This window comes from Balaenoptera borealis (genome assembly GCF_965194805.1).
Source record: "Balaenoptera borealis genome assembly, chromosome: 3".
NCBI classification, from domain to species: Eukaryota; Metazoa; Chordata; class Mammalia; order Artiodactyla; family Balaenopteridae; genus Balaenoptera; species Balaenoptera borealis.
The window spans coordinates 22,820,639-22,838,260 of record NC_138866.1 but is presented as its reverse complement, the minus strand read 5'-3'; the positions used below and the strand labels follow the sequence as shown (position 1 = coordinate 22,838,260).

At 38.9% G+C, this 17,622-nt stretch overlaps 1 long non-coding RNA gene across 1 annotated transcript; it reads left to right on the top strand.

Moving 5' to 3' along the window:
* The first annotated feature begins 259 nt into the window (after positions 1 to 259).
* Positions 260 to 17,359, top strand: LOC309625359. The gene is made up of 2 exons (XR_014242479.1): positions 260 to 15,978; positions 16,342 to 17,359. It is a non-coding gene; the product is annotated as an uncharacterized lncRNA (long non-coding RNA).
* Positions 17,360 to 17,622: the final 263 nt, after the last annotated feature.

Below are 17,622 nucleotides of genomic sequence, written 5' to 3'. Positions count from 1 at the left end.
GTTCCACATACATGTGTTAATATACGATATTTGTTTTTTTCTTTCTGACTTACTTCACTCTGTATGACAGTCTCTAGATCCACCCAGGTCTCAACAAATGACTCAATTTGGTTCCTTTTTATGGCTGAGTAATATTCCATTGTATACACATACCACATCTTCTTTATCCATTCGTCTGTCGATGGGCATTTAGGTTGCTTCCATGACCTGGCTATTGTAAATAGTGCTGCAATGAACATTGTGGTACATGTCTCTTTTTGAATTATGGTTTTCTCTGGGTATATGCCCAGTAGTGGGATTTCTGGGTTGTATGGTAATTCTATTTTTAGTTTTTTAAGGAACCTCCATACTGTTCTCCACAGTGGCTGTATCAATTTACATTCCTACCAACAGTGCAAGAGGATTCCCTTTTCTCCATACCCTCTCCAGCATTTGTTGTTTGTAGATTTTCTGATGATGCCCATTCTAACTGGTGTGAGGTGATACCTCATTGTAGTTTTGATTTGCATTTCTCTAATAATTAGTGATGTTGAGCAGCTTTTCATGTGCTTTTTGGCCATCTGTGTGTCTTCTTTGGAGAAATGTCTATTTAGGTCTTCTGCCCATTTTTGGATTGGGTGAAACAACACTCATTTACTATCTCATAATTCTATAGTCAGAAGTCTAGTGGGCTCTTATCTGGAGGCTCTGAGGGAGAATCCACTTCCAAGTTCATTCAACTTGTTGGCCCAACCTAGTTCCTTGCAATTATGGGACTGAGGTCCCTATTTCTTTGCTGGCTATTGGCTGGGGGCCACCCTTAGCTCCCAGAGGCCACTCTCTGGTCCTTGCATGTGGACCACTACATTTCAGAGTCAACAAGGCCCGTCAGATCCTCCTCACACCTTGAATTTCTCTGGCCTCCTCTTCTACCTTTCTGCTTTTAAATGGCTCATGTGATTACATTGGGCCACCTGGATAATACAGGATAATCTCCTTTATCTTAAACTCAACTGATTAATAACCTTAATTACATCTGCAAAGTCTCTTTACAGTAGGACATAGATTAGTGTCTGAAAGAATAACCAGGGGATGGGAATCTTGGAGGAACATCTTTAAAATTTTGCTTAGCACCACCCGTGTAACTTTTACATGACAAACTCCAACTCTACTTAAACCTGACTCTTGATACCTCTGCCATAGCACCATTGTATCTCAGTGTGGTTGAAGAGAAACAATGTTCTAACAGGGCCTATTCTGAATTTGTGATGGCAAATCTTACAAGTAGGGCTCAGCAGATCCCAACAATCTTTGTACACTTCCCTAGACAATTCCTGCTTCCACTCTCCCAAATGACATTTCACACACTTTTCTATTCCTCAAAACTCTAAACCACTTCCTAATATTCTACATCCACATGATGACTTCATCTCATTTCACTGTGGGGGGAAGATTCAAAGCAGTCAGAAAAAAACTACACTGTTTCCCCATCACTCAACTGTCTGCATTTTTATGCATATACCCATCCTCCCTGCTTTTATTTAACTCTCCCTGCTCTAATTTAATATCAACCTCCCATGACTGCATTCAACCCCAACCCCTCTTGCCTGTTCTATAACTTTCCTATTGCAATTGTTTTTTCTCTCCTGCGTCCCTTTCTCTCTCTACTGCATTGCTAACATCACCATACAAAAGTGCAGAAAGATCTTTTATATTAAAAAAAAAAAAAAAAACCCTCCCGGGACTTTGCTGTGGTGAGGATATATGGTTCCAGGTGCTATGTAATGTATTACAGCCCTCTTTCCTTACACAGTGCTAGCACTTGCCTGGTAATGCATAAAAACCTAAGGAAGTATCCGTGCATTCAATGTTCAATAATTTGAAAGTATTAATGATGAAAAGCTGAAATTAAAAGTTTTCTAAGTGGCTTCTTTTGGCCTCCTTCTGCAGCCTCAACCAGTCTGACTCTGCTCTTAAATCCCATGAAGTCCTGCAGCACTGCCCCATTTCTCTGCTCATCTTCATAGTGAAACTACCTAGAAAGTTGTCTATACTTGCTATCTTTACTTCCTTAACAGCTATTTTCTCTTTAACCCATCCCAGTCACGCTTTGTCCCTGCCATTTACTGATATTCCACTTCTCAAGGTCACTGTGTTCCTCCAATATGCCAAATACAATGAACAATTCCCAGTTCTCAGCAACATCTGACACAGTTGATGAATCCCCTGTTTTTAAGACTCCTTCTTTATTTATCTTCTGGATCACTCTACTCTCCTGGGTCTTCTTATACTTGTGTCTGTCCTTGTTCCGTTTCCTTTGCTTGATTCCCCTTCTTCCTGGCCTCTAAATATTGGACTCCCTCAGGTCTCGGTCCTCAGCCATCTTCTGCTCTTTATCAACATTCTGTCTATAGTTGAGCTAATTAGTTCCAATGTTTTAAACATCTTCTATATGCTGATGACTCCTAGTTTTAGATAGATTCTAGTTCTGACCTATCCCCTGAGCATTACACTCATTTACCAATTGCTTACTCAACATCTCCGCCTGGTTGTCTAATAAGGTTCTCAAAATTAGCATGTCTAATATAAAACTCATGCTTTTCTCCATTTCCTCTCCCCTCCTCACCACAATTCACTTCTCTGTCTGTCCCATCTTGGTCAGTGTTACAACCATTCACCTAGTTGCTCAGAACAAAATTGTATTAGTCAGGCTTCTCCAGAAAGCAGAACCAATAGGATATGTATACCTATAGAAAGAGAGATGTATTTTTAAATCTGCTCATGCAGTTGTAAGGGCTGATGAGACTGAAATCTGCAGGGAAGGCCAACAGGCTGGAGACTCAGAGAACAGCAGATGTTGCAGCTTGGTACAAACACAGTCCAGAGGCAGAATTCCTTCTTCTTTCAGGAACCTTAGCCTTTTGTCTTAAGACTTTCAACTGATTGGATGAGGCCCATCCACACTATGGAGGGTAATTTGCTTTACTCAAAGCCTACTGATTTGAATGTTAATCACATGTGGGAATGTAAATTGATACAGCCAATATGGAGAACAGTATGGAGGTTCCTTAAAAAACTAAAAGCAGAATTAGCATATGATCCAGCAATCCCACTACTGGGCATATACCCAGAGAAAACCATAATTCAAAAAGACACATGTACCCCAGTGTTCATTGCAGCACTATTTATAATAGCCAGGTCATGGAAGCAACCTAAATGCCCATCGACAGATGAATGGATAAAGAAGATGTGGTATGTGTATACAATGGAATGTTACTCAGCCATAAAAAGGAACGAAATTGGGTCATTTGTTGAGATGTGGATGGATCTAGAGACTGTCATACAGAGTGAAATAAGTCAGAAAGAGAAAAACAAATATCGTATATTAACGCATGTATGTGGAACCTAGAAAAATGGTACAGATGAACTGGTTCGCAGGGCAGAAATTGAGACACAGATGTACAGAACAAACGTATGGACACCAAGGGGGGAAAGCGGCAGGGGGTGGTGATGGTGGTGTGATGAATTGGGCGATTGAGATTGACATGTATACACTGATGTGGATAAAATTAATGACTAATAAGAACCTGCTGTATAAAAAAATAAATAAAATAAAGTTCAAAAATTAAAAAAAAAAAAGTAGTATCCAATGGTGATATTTTGTGAACCTCTATTGCCACATTACACCATGGACTATCCACGCTCTTATTGTCAATGGAAATAACCATTAGTGCCTTTAAATCTAATCAGATTAAAGAACCAATTCCAAAAACTGGGTACCATGGCCTAGCCAAGTTGACACATAAAATCAACCATCATAAAAACCTACAAGACATCCTTGATGTCTTTCACTCTCACTGCATATCAGCTCCACTTTCAAAATATATCCTGCCTCTGATCACTTCTCACCTTCATCATTATAACCATCCTTGTCCAAGCTACCATCATTTCTCACCTAAACTCTCTAAATGATCCCCTTTTGCTTTATTTGTTTTCACTCTGCCTCCTTTTCCACTAGCCTCTTACTTTTTGAGCCATTATTTATGCAACAACAAAAATGGCTTATTTAAGGCCTAAATCTAATCATTCCACTCACCAGCTCAAAAACTCCAGCGGCCCCCATCAAACTCAGAATAAAACCCAAACTTTCTATCACTGTCTACAACCCTATGTAGTCTGGTTCTGCCTCTCTTTCTCTGATTTCATTTCCACATTCACCAGTATTTTTACTAACTCCCTAATGTCCAACTGAAGGTGTTTTTGTTCCTTTTGCCTGGAAACCTCGTCTCCCAGATGTTCTTATGATTCCAACCAGATCATAGCTAAGAAGCTACCCCTTCAAAGTCCTTTCAGGATCATCCTATTTAAATTAACTGCATTATACACTATTCTCTTACACTGATTAACTTTCTTCATGAACCTTATTACTGTCTAACATTATATTACTATGTATTTGTTTAATGTCTGCCTTCCTAACCAGAATAAAGCCTCCAAGAGGGCAGGGGCTTAAATGCCTTGTTTCCTGCCAAATACCAAGGTCCTAGAACTAGATCTAATATACAGTAATGCACAGATATGGCAAATGAATTAATGGCAATAATAATAGTACCCTAAGGTTAGTACTCATAAAGTTGTTGAGATGGTTAAATTTGACAATGCACTTATGCCAGAGACTGCTAATTATCTCCTAATGTCAATTCTTCCTTCCTTCTTAATATAATCTTCAGTTTTTATTTGGGCACATGGCTACCCAGAGTAAAGACTTCATTTCCCACCATGCCTTTCAACTAAGAATAATCACATGACTAGTTCCAGCCAATAATGCACAAGCAAAAGTACTACTTGCAACTTCTGAGAAGAGATAGGAAAGGAAGTAGGTGGGCTGGGGGGAGAAGTTTGCCCTCTTTCTCTCCCCCTGCTGACTGAATTTGGGCATGATGGCTGGAGCTCCAGAAGCTCTCTGGCATCCAGCTTGAAGCATGATATGATCTTAAGAGTAGAAGTCAACCATGGAGGATCACAAGATATAAGAAGCCTAGGTTCTTGCTACCATAAAGCGACATATCATGCCCAGACCTACTACCTCTGGACTTCTTGAGTGTGAGGGAAAAATAAACTTCTATCATTTTTAACTCATTTTTAATTTGGGGTTTTCTGTTCCTTGCAACCGTATCTACTTCTAACAATTTTAACATGTAAATTGACCAAGACAAACTTTGGACCATAGTAAGCCTCAGTAAATATTATCTTTTGCTTTGTGTTATTCTCATTGCTTTAGTTTTTTTCAATTTCTGTATCTCCTTGTCAGCAATGTTGTTGGTATATGCCATGTACTATGTCAAGTGCTGGGGATATAAGGACAACAATAAGACAGAGCTTTGATTTAAAGGGCATTATGATTTGGGAAGAGTAAAAGTAAAATTACAATACAATGTGAAATATGCTTTAATATTTTAATAAAAACATGCCATGTGAATGCCAAGGAAGAACAGCATGTCTTCCAGGAGGTTGCAGAGGCAGATTCATTGCAGAAGGCATAAATCTTGAATGAAGATTTAAACATATATAGAAGACTATCATGAGAACAAAGCGTTGGGGAGGGCAGAGAGAAAAGCAAGAGGAATGATTGCATATAGTCTCCCCTGTTAGGTGAGCAGGAATGATTTGGATCTTACAAAAAAATAAAAATAAATAAGCATTATTGCCCCTAAGAAGCCAAGGATCTTATCTTACCCAATACTTCATTGCAAAAATGAGGTCACTACATTAAAAAAAAATCACTAGCACCAGACAGTTTGATGAAAAGATGAGTTGATATCTTAGAAAGGAAGGAGGTGATTTCCTCATGGGATGTATATAATCAGGATTGTCAAAAGCAGACATGATGGCATATCTTGGGTGTGGGCTTATTGTGGGGAGGGAGAGAAGAGGTGGCAGGAAAGAGTATATAAAATTAGGAAGATCTTCCCAGGGAAAGATAGCCACTTAAGGCTATCAAAAAATAGTTTCTAAAAATTAAACTGTAAGTACTACTTCTTCTATCCCTTACATTGACAGGCAATAAGTTTTAAGGTAGTATTCACTTGACAATTTTCAGAGCAATGTTTTTGTATAAATTTCAAAATCCTTACCATACCTCAAATATATGTGTTTTGTAGTGCAAATCAGAGGGCAAGGGAAGGAGCACTAAGACAGCAAAATAAGGATGGGTAGTTTTGGATTTCCTCCTTAAGACGTCTCTAATGCTGCAACTTCAGTGCTTTTGCTGATTCCTAATTTGGACCCTCAGGACTCTTTGACATTTTCCATTTAACCTCCTGAAACTAGACTGACCTTAAATTTGCTCCTGAGCTTTTTCTTAACCTCTAACACTGGGTTTAGCATCTACACACAGCTTCTCTAATACTGATTCTTGATGTATATCTTGATACTGTCTCACATTAGCAATTGTTTAGAATGTAATTTTTAACATCTTAACATGTACTTGTCCATGCAAATTCATCTCTGAAAATATCAATATACTGGAAATCTACTGGAAAATATTATTTGACCTATAAAAATCTGATTTACAGATTTAAAATTTCAAGAATGACTGTAATAAAAACAAAACGAACAAAAATACACCACAAAGCTACCCCTGTAGGAACTGATTGCTGGGATTGAAAAGGAAAGGGAAAAATAACATTTGCTTAGTATTAATCCATTATAATGTATCCCTCACCTTAGCTTCTCTTTGCCACATTCTAAAGCAGCAACCCTTCTCATTAACCATATAATTCCAATCTTTCTTTGGAGAAATATGCAATAATTGTAATCGTATGCATTCTAAAGCATCTCATTTTATGCCCCCCAAATGCATGATTTACTTTGAATGATAATTATGGCTATGAAATGGAGTGTTTCCGGCATTCACAGATCAAATGTAACTCGGGAGGAATAACTCAGATGCATCCTGATGCTTTATATTTCCATGCACCAATATTTGCTTCACACCATATGTCACAGTAACACAAGAATGTGATAAAGTAGAACAGCCCAGTGGTTTTCTCTGCCAACATCTGGTCTTCTGAGGAAGTCTTGCACTTTAGAGATTCATGTTTGAATCCCAAGATAGGTAGGATAATAAAAAGCCTTGGTTAGAGGCAGCAAAGGGAGTGCTGGAAAGTCTTCTTCCTATCCTCAAACTGGCATCAGTGAAAACTGTGATAATCTCAATGGAATTAAACAAACAGACCCAGCAGTCCACTGGACCCTCCCTGAAAAGCCACGCACAATGTTCATTCCCAGAGCAGAAAAGAGAACCAGATGTCAGTCTTTTAAATGGTGGCCATTCTTCAAACCTTCCGACTCTTAGCTGTGTTCAAGGCAGCCAGCCTTGGCGACACCACAGCTACCTAAGGAACAAAGACAACATTCTCTTCCTAAAGCTGGGTTGGCCAGTCTCTAGAGAACAGACCAAGACCACATTAGCTGAATTGATGGGATTTACAACACATGCGCTCCAATCCTTTAACAAAAGGAGGGGGAGATACGCTTTCATATTACCTACTCCCCTGCAGGAATAGATTACCTATATTTATTCTCTTCATTTCTTCACATGCTCCTTATTCTTCAAATTGGTGCAATATGGCTAGTATCCCTGCCACTTCATGGAAGCTACCCACTGAGTTCCCAAATGGCCACCATATAAGCTAAACTTCACATACCCTTTTCTATCTTTATTTTGCTTCACCGCAGCATTTAACATTGTTTGCTGCTCTCTCCTTGGAACATTCTTTTTTGTGTGTGTGTTAGATGTGATACTCCTCTGCTTTTCTAATCATTTTTTATAAATCTCTTTTGTTTGTTTGTTTTTGGTGATTTCTCCACTTTTTCTAGACCCTCAAATTTTGATGTTTGGCAAACCTTTGATGTTTAGAAAGAGGATCTTATGCCTTCTTCTTTCCATCTATATTCTCTTCCCAGATGATCTAAGTCCCTATCAAATTTCCAGTTCCTCATCATCTGTATACGGCTTGTGTTGGTATCATCTTTGCCCCTCCCGGCAATTTGTCCACCCTTCTCCACCCTGTTCTGTGCCCTGGGAAGCTGATGTCTATTAAACTGCATCTTTGGTCCTTTGGTTGGTGGTTTGTTTTTGTCAAGAAGGATACCAGCAGGAAATTGGATCCTGGGAGGAGAGAGATGTAAGATATTATTTTTTTTCTGGCTCCTTCCATACCTGGTTCTGGGTTAGCAGTGGTTGCATTCTCTTACCAGAGACCCTGCCTGTTAGGCAACCCTCTCCTTTAGTGATAGGTCTTGGCAGATTCCAGTAACTCTTCCTTTCTCTTTACCCCTCAAGCCTCGGAGTGGTAACAGCTTTCAGTTGTGTTCATTCCAGAGTACTTCCCCAACTCTTGCTGTGTTCCCTGAACCCAGCCAATAACTTTGTAAATAGTTCATTCATCAAAGTCTTTTCAAGTGACTTCTTTCCAGGTTGCCATCTATTTGCTGCCAAAACTCTGACCCACATGCTGAGATGACCCTAATCTGTATCTCAAGTCCATCTCTCTCGCCTGAGATCAAGATCCATAAAACTAACTATTGTACCTCCTAACAGGTCCATTTGGATTTTCTGGAGATATTTAAATACTAACATGGCCGGCAATGAACATGTCAGCTTCTCCTCTTCTTTCTCTATATTTACCTTTTCAGCAAATGACAATGCTATTTGAAAAACTCAGTTTTTCAAGCCAGAAATATGAAGTCACCGTTACCTCCTCTCTTTCCTTCAATTTCCTCATCCAGTTGAATACTAAGCTTTACTGAATCTGTTATAAATATTTCTTGAACCCATCCATTTCTGCCATTCTCACTGCTTCTATGCTAGACCAGACTACCTTCAACTTTTATCCAGTCTCCCCTACAATACATTTTCCACTGGGAAGCCAGAGTGATCTTTCTAAGAAGCAAATTTCATTACATCAAAACTCTATTTAAAAACCTTTAAAATGGATTTCCATCACCTTAGGGCAAAACCAGGGCTCCTTAACCATGATTGTGTGCTCACCCACTACCTGACCCATGCTCCAGTATAACATTCATTATACTTTATTGTAATTTGTGACTTAAATGTCACCTGCTTCCATTAGAGTGAAGGTTCATAGGTCAGGTGTTATGAGTTGAATTGTATCGCTCCAAAATTTACATGTTGAGGTTCTAATTCCAAGTACCTTACTCAGAATATGACTCTTTGGAAATAGGGTCACTGCAGATCTAATTAGTTAAGATGAGGTTATATTGGAATAGCGTGGGTCTCTAATCCAATATGACTAGTGTCCTTATAAAAAGGAGACTTTGGACAGAAGCACAGCTACATGTAGAGGAAAGGTGATAAAAAGGGGTACAAGAAGAAGATGGCCATCTACAAGCCAAGAAAAGAGGCCTAGAACAGACCCTTCCCTCACAGCCCTTAGAAGGAATCAGTGCTGTCGACAGCTTCTTTTTCTAGCCTCTAGAAGTATAAGACATGCAATTTTTCTGTTGCTTAAGCCACCCAGTTTGTGATGCTTTGTTACAGCAGCCCTAGCAAACTAATACAGTGGGAAACATGTCTGTCTTGTAATTGTGGCATCCCAAGTCTGTGGCAGTGCCTCAAACATACACAGTAGGTTTTCTATAAATATTGATATTTGTTGCGTGATTGAACGAATTCCTATAATTACTGTGAAGTAAAATTACATATTTGGCAGGTAGGTTAGACCAATTTGATGAAGCTTTGTTATTGTAGTATCATTAAAACCTGATCCCAAGCAGAAAATTGAAGGACAGTGTTTTACAGTCCCCATCACATTCAGTATTAATTAATCAAGCAGGAAAATGGAGTAAATTTTTCATCAGAAAAAAAAAATACTGAGGATCATTACTCAGCTAGAATAACTTATTTTTAAAATACTATATCAGCTTTACCTTATTCTCTGCATGAGCCCTTTTACTTATCTAAACAATACAGAGTCCTTATTGTCAATAGGGACTTAAGCACATGGGGTGGAAAAGTTTGAATGGGTCCTTTTTCATTTTTACTTATACCAGAGGCACCAGGCAAGGGAGGTGATTGAGTTGCTCCTGTAGGAGTTTATCTCTTCATAAGTCAGAGAGTTATGAGTTGAGAGTTTCAACTTCCCCAACAGAGCACTTACAGGCTGAAGTTGGGAAACCCTGTTAAAATTTCATGAACCTGAATCAGATTTATTGGTTCATTCAGTTTTTTTTTAGTGCTCCTAAGGTTGAGGTGGTTCAGCTGAGGTATGACATGTGGATTTCTTAATGAATAGTGAATTCTGTAAGTTTGTGTGTACTCTAAAAAGCACATATCTCTTAACCCAATATCACATGTCAAAGTTAGATAATATCTTGGAAACAAGCACCTCCTTGTCGTTTGGGGCATCCGAAGTTGGCATTTCACAAATTAAATAGTTCTCTTTAATTAAATAAAGACTGGTCATGGTGATGAAGTGGTGAATATAATTTGAATTAAGCTATATTCTGAATGGTCATGTCTAGAAAAATCAGCAGGCTAATAAAATACATTAGTAGTGAACTTTGTACTTGGTGACATCAATGATCTCTTCCAATCCTGATTCTTCAGAGGTAAAATCACACCCATGACATTGTTGCATATCTTATGAGATGTTACCAAGCTGCTGCCTTCAAAGAGTAGAGAATACTTGAATTTAGGCACTGTTAATAGCATTTTTTTTTTTTTACAAATTGCTATTTCCCACATCCATAGCATAAATCAAGCATTTAAGCACATTTAATGTTTATCATGTTATACACTAACTATTTAACCCCAATAAAGTCCTCCACCAAGAGAAGCTAAATGATCAGAACTTTGCATTTTCTTTAAATAATGAATCTGACCACAGCAGGTGGCCAGCTCTCAAGCAGAGAGGTCCCCACACATATTCCTGGCCTGTATCCTGAACCCTATCATCTCATCTGAACTGGAATTCATTTTCCTAACATGTTATTGGAATCATCATTTTCTTGAGCACTCCAGGCCCTTATTCTGATAACTAACAGTGCCTTTCTGCCATGACATTTGGCTTCTACCCCATCTATGCCCTGCATGTGGCCCCTCATACTGTACCAGCCTTCCTCCAATCAGGCAGATTATACTCTTACCTTGAGCAATTCAGATCCTTATACTTTATCATGCTACTAGCCATGTGACAGAGATTTCCCCAGTCCCGGAAATGGAAAATCAGATAATAATGAAAGAAATAAAGTCTGAGTGGCTACTAGTCCTGGACTCACTTTTTTATATCCAGAGTCTCTTCGAATTCTGGTTTACAAAGTCTTGGAAATGTGATGGTTGCTCCGTGATTGCTACCTTAGGTCGCTATGTAAGTCGGAAGTGTATAATTTTACAAAAGCTTATAAATGTTATAGAATACTTCCTCCATCATCGAAATATTTTATAATCCTCTCTCTAGTTCATTCTCCCATCACCGCAGCAATTAGAGGACTGATCAGTACAACTGCTCCCTGGAACAAAAATTTAGAGATAATTGTCCTGGAAAAAAAATCTCCTGTAGTTCATTCCTTGCTTGAGCAATTAGAAATTTGTTGTTTTTGTTACTTTGCAAATAAATGATTCCTAGCAAGTCATCTAATTCAGTCATTCATCTCAGAGAACCTCTTACTCTAAGATTTTAAGAGGTAGGGGAAGGAGACAAAGGCAAGGGTAAGAGTGGAAAAAGAATTTGACTAATTTAAAACTTATTGTGTCTCTGAAACACCAGGGTCAGTTTAACAGACTTCACAACTTTGTCATGGTAACCTTCTCAGGTTCTCAATATTCAGCTGGTATTTTCAGGTCCAGGTATTCTCGAAGCAATCATCAAATCATTGTATCTAATCAGCATGAAATAAAATAATTGTGTCTAAAAGTCCTTAGATATTCTTAATTCTGAGCATTTGGAGCTTTTAAAATACATGCAAAAAAATTGTTGTGCTTGAGTTTTAATATGAACTAAGAGAAAAGAGACTCTGACACTGACACAAATTATTAACAAAAAGATTTAAATATCAGTGAATAAAAGTGGAGCGTAAAAGGATGTTTATTATAATTTTTCAAAAGATAAACCATCAGGTTATTAACCTTTCTAACCAAAAAATATAGATAATTATCTCTAAAAGAAAGGGCAAGATTATTAATAATCATGATATTTAGAAGAATTTGAAAGAGAAGGGAAACATTTTCTAGTGGACTGAATTCTTCAAAACACAGGTAAACTTGATCTAGCAAAAATGTTATGAACTCAGACTTTTTATAAATAAATATAATATAATGTTCACCTTTTAATAAAATATTGATGGTCAGGATTACAAAATGCACCATAAATAAGTTCGCCTTTAGGGGAAGAAAGATCATGCTTTCCATGTTCTTTTTTAGATTGACACTGGAATAATTATACAATAGTGCATAAATCAATAGCATGCTATATACATTTGCCTTAAGAGAACATCAAGCCCCAAAAGTCTGCTTATGATTTTGTAGGTCAATATTTCTCTCAGTTTTCAAGAAGAAAGCATAAGAAACATAAGCAATTTTCTCTCTTACATGTGGACTTCCAAAGTAATGTCTGCATGGAGCCTCCAGGGAAACTTGAGAATTGGAAATCTTTTTCAATTAGCAAAGGAAAATCGAAGAGAATTTCCAGTAGTGGCTCAATTAATCCAAGTACAGCGGGAAGCACATCTTCATAGTCAGAGTAAGAAATGGAGGGAGGATCCCTGAAATAACATTTCCGATCCCAAAGCTTGAAAACTGAGTGGCCTAGGGCGATTCTACTTGCCTAACCTGTCTTTCAGGTTTCCCCACTGTAAAAATAACATCAATACTCCATAATGGCCTATATGGGAGAAGAATCTAAAAAAGAAGATACATGGATACATGTATATGTATAACTGAGTCACTTTGCTGTACACCTGAAACTAACACAACATTGTCAATCAACTATACTCCAATAAAAATTTTTAAATAAATAAACACGTGCAATGTAATTTAGTTCCATCATGTGGCAAGTGTTTACAATACTTACATGCTCCACTAACACCATTCATGGATCAGAGCAAAGAGAGGGCCTGGAGACTGACAAGGCTATTAATTGCTAGTTATGTCCTACATTGCTTGTACTCCTCAGGTCTTCCATGATGATGTCAAGAAGATTTTCACATTTGTCTTCATTCTCAGATAGCTCTGCTCTTCTGGATGGGGAGATATTTATCCGCGTAGCTGAGGCAGCTTTGCTGGAATCAATTCCAGTTTTAAATCTCTCTTGAGAGGCACTCACTCACATCTTGAGGGTTCACCTAGGCTGATTCCAAGGACGTCTCTTGAGTAAGGATCCTTGGGCCATATGCATGCATTTTAGTTGCTAGCTGAGATTCCACTGGCTTAATAGTTTGTTAAAATTGTTTTAAGAGAAATGCTCCTGAATGGCGAAGCTCCAAATAACATCTAAATGATCCTTTGTGAGGCATGAAGGAGAGTGTTGCTGCCTCCACCGAACCCCTCACAGGTCAAGGTCAGCCCTGGCAAAGGCCAGGGTGAAGCTCTCATCTCAGAGGAAAGACACACAGCAGCGACACGGAAGCTGAGCTCCAGGGCAGACACAACTCATCGTGACACTGATTTTTTTCTTGCTTCCTCTTGACTGATGAAACAATACCTATCTTTTCTTTTTCCAATCAAAATGCAGATTAAATTTCATCATGCATCACAGGTGCTTTGAAAGCACAAACTAACTCAAAAAAAACCCACTAAGTAATATTATTAGTTTATGTTTATTTCTATGTAGAAAGAGTCATGCTGTGCTTTTGTTTTTGACTCTTTGCACATGCTCTTTCCTCTGTTTGGAATGCCTTTCTCCTTTTCCACTTGAATAAAGCCCAGTCCTAAAGAAGAAAAGCCCTCTTTTGAAACTTGCCACCTCCCAGATGGGCTGAGTGCCCACATATGGGGTACCCAGGCCTTGCTGTGACTCCTATTTCATAGCACTTCTTCCACATGAATATAATGGTTGTTCACTCTCTTGGCCACTAGACTGTGACCTCCCTGAAGCAGAGGACAGATGGCATCACCTTGGTGTCCATAAGGTCTTTAAGCTCAATGCTTAGCACAGAGATGTGCTAAAATGTTTGTTGAATTAATGTACCTAGTGCTGTCCAGTAATACGTGATCTCAATAAATAACATAATTTAAATTTTCATATCCTATGTAATTAGTTCAGCACTTTCAACACACACACCAGCCTGAAGATAATGGATTATCTTTAAACTCTTACTTTTCCTGGGTTGACCTCTGACTCAAATGTGCTTTCTTGTAGCCATACTTTGTTCACATTCGTCTTCTTTATTAGACATTGAAAAAAGAGACTGTGCCCTGCTTCCTGTGGCTAGCAGGCACAACAATAAATACTTTTTGAATAAATAAACAATCAAATATGAAATGATGACCGATGATGCCTGTGGCTAGGCTGAGGGCATGGCTATTGTGATTGACTCAATAGCTATGCGATTAATCAAATAGCAATGATAACTGGAGTTAAGAAGTGGGGAATAAGGTTGGAGCTGGGATAGAGAGAGTAGGAAACTAATAATAAAACATTTCCACAGACTAAGTAATACTAGCCACAGTCAGATAAAAAATTATCCCCTATGTAAAGATATTGTCTTAAAAATAGGGCATGTGACCCTACTGTATGGAAGGGTTAAAACTTTGTTTATTGCTAAAAAAGATTTTTGTTCAGCTGAGAATTAGAAAAACAATCTTGAGTTATCCTAATGAAGGGAATGGAAGAGAGCTGATCTAAAGTACAGATTTGCAATGGGAAGCTTTCCAAGGAAAAGGACGTGGTGATCGGACATAGAGCAAAAGGGAGTAAATGGAGATGTGATCAATTCCATCCATGGACAGCTTCCTGAGAATCACAGAGAAGTGAGGCTGGAAAATCCCTTTTCCATCAAACAGGTGTGTTCATTTCCAAGTAAGCTGGCTTCTTTTTCAATTCTGGCACATTACCTATCAGAATAGAGAATCTTTTCAGAGGCCCAAAGCACTCAGCCCAGATGCTTTGACAGTTCTGGCATACTTCTCCATTTCATCAAAGCACCCAGACATTAGAGCATTTATATTGCACCAACTGGAGACCAGCCCCTTTCTCGTGATGCTTATGTGGTCTTAGGTCACACAAACACTTGGAAACACTTAGGGGAATTACCAGCCAAGGTGCCACATAATGCAGCAAACCATGATTACCAACAGAGCCTTACTAACACCAGTACATGTTTTGTTGGGAAAAATGAAAAAGCTACTCAGCTGTGAAAGCCATTTCCCATGCGATTGTTGCCAGTCCCAAATTGCAGTTATGTAGACCCAAGTTAGCAGTAACACATACACACATACCTTTAACCCTTTAGTTAAAGCTCAGGAACCGGGGCTTCCCTGGTGGCGCAGTGGTTGAGAATCTGCCTGCCAATACAGGGGACACGGGTTCGAGCCCTGGTCTGGGAAGATCCCACATGCTGTGGAGCAACTGGGCCCGTGAGCCACAACTACTGAGCCTGCGCGTCTGGAGCCTGTGCTCCGCAACAAGAGAGGCCACGATAGTGAGAGGCCCGCGCACCGCGATGAAGAGTGGGCCCCGCTTGCCGCGACTAGAGAAAGCCCTCGCACAGAAACGAAGACCCAACACAGCCAAAAATAAATAAATAAATAAATTTTAAAAAAGCTCAGGAACCATATAATTTAGCATTGAGTCCCAGCAAATAACTAGAAATGTTTTTTCTTTCTTCTCCTTCTTCCAGTTGGCCAACAGGTATAAGAAGCTAACTGAGTCTGCAATCAGCTCCTTCAGAAAATGTGGATGAAAGAGAAAAAGGCAGAAAGATTTTTTGTGTCTAGCCAACAGAGCGTCCCCAGGGAAATCTGCAGAAGAGGAAAACATTGTTTAGAATTATTGCAATATACTACCTTTCATCAAAGGTGCTTACAGTGATTGAAACATATTAATTAAGATTCCCTCTCAAGCTTCAGGATTGGGATTGTAAAGTATCAATACCATTAGAACAGGTTTGTAGAAGATAACAAAGCACCTGTCATCCAGACATACTGACCCAATCATTCATGTGTAGGAACCTTGTATCACTATTTATATTTTTTCTACAGTCTGTATAGCCAGAGAGAAAATTCAGGACAGTATTATGTTCAGGCACCTCTGCTCTCTAAAATTTGAGGTATGCTGTAAAGCCTATTGTGGAGGGCACTCCAAAACATGCAGTGGAAAAAAAAGGAGCATGAAAATTGAGGAGTGATATAGTGGGAATTGCTCATGGCCATTTTTACCAATTGGATTTAACAATGATGGATTCAAGCAGTGTACTCTATTATCCCTAAGGAAAAGATTAATTAATATCATTCATGCTTAATAGGTATTTAAGAAAACTGCAAGATTTCAGGAAGTCAAAATCATTTGCTATTCTTTCTCCTGTCTTAAGAATCATCTCTAAATGGCTGATTTCCTTGTGTCTGCCTCAATTCAATCTCAATATTTTTATGTGGGCATTTCCTGTTGAAATATTATATTTCCTAAGCGCTCTGATGTTTGACAGAATAGACGGTCCTCTTCTCCATGAGCTCCTCTGGACTGCCTCTGAACATCCCTGCCCATTGCACACACCTTTGTCCTCTTCCAGGACCCTTTGTCCTACATCACTGCACTCCTGTCATGAGCCCCTACTGGGCACTTGCTCTTGCAAGCCCTGACCTGGCGTCACTTGAGCACTGACTCCTCATCTATCAAAAAGGATGTGAACATTTCCTGATGGAGAAAAGGGGTGAGGTTTGGTATTAACATCTCTTTCTTATTTCCTTTACTGTGGCCCAGATCATTTAACTCATTTCGATTATTTTCTGTTTCTACAACGTTCAGCTTGTCGACCTCCTGCTACTTGGTTTGCCAGACTATACCTCAGACTACCCAGAGCGTAGATTCTGGTGCCAGGCAGCCTGGATTGAATTTAGCTCTCATCTTAACTAGCTTTGTGACCTTGGGTAAGCTATTTATTCTCTCTCTGCCTCAGTCTTCCCATCTGTAAATGGGAGTTAATAAGCTATTTTTATTTCATAGGGTTTGTTGTAAGGATGAAACTTACTGGGTTTTCCATACACCCCACTTTCCTTTTGTCATAGGCTCAAATGCTTGCCTCATTACGTACCTGGTCCCTAAAGGTATTTGAATTTACATTTAAATGTTTTCAGTGTCCTTGTTTCCCACAATAAACCTAAGTCTATGAAATAGGTTCAGTGTCATAGAAGACCAAGATTAAACAGGTAACCAGTTGAAGTATTTCTTAAAACTAGAGATTCTTCTCTCCAAGCTTATCATGAGAGATTTAGAACCCAAACCACCAGGTAAAATTTTACTGCCCTCTGTACCCAACAGCCGAGGCAGCACAGAAAACAGAGCTGGCCCTGGTGGGGCTGGTAATTCAGTAACTCCAAGGAAGCCTGACATTACATGCTAATTTGAGAGCCATAAGGACTAGTTGTTTCAAAGCAAACTCTCTGTTAGACTGTATGAATATTCTGAG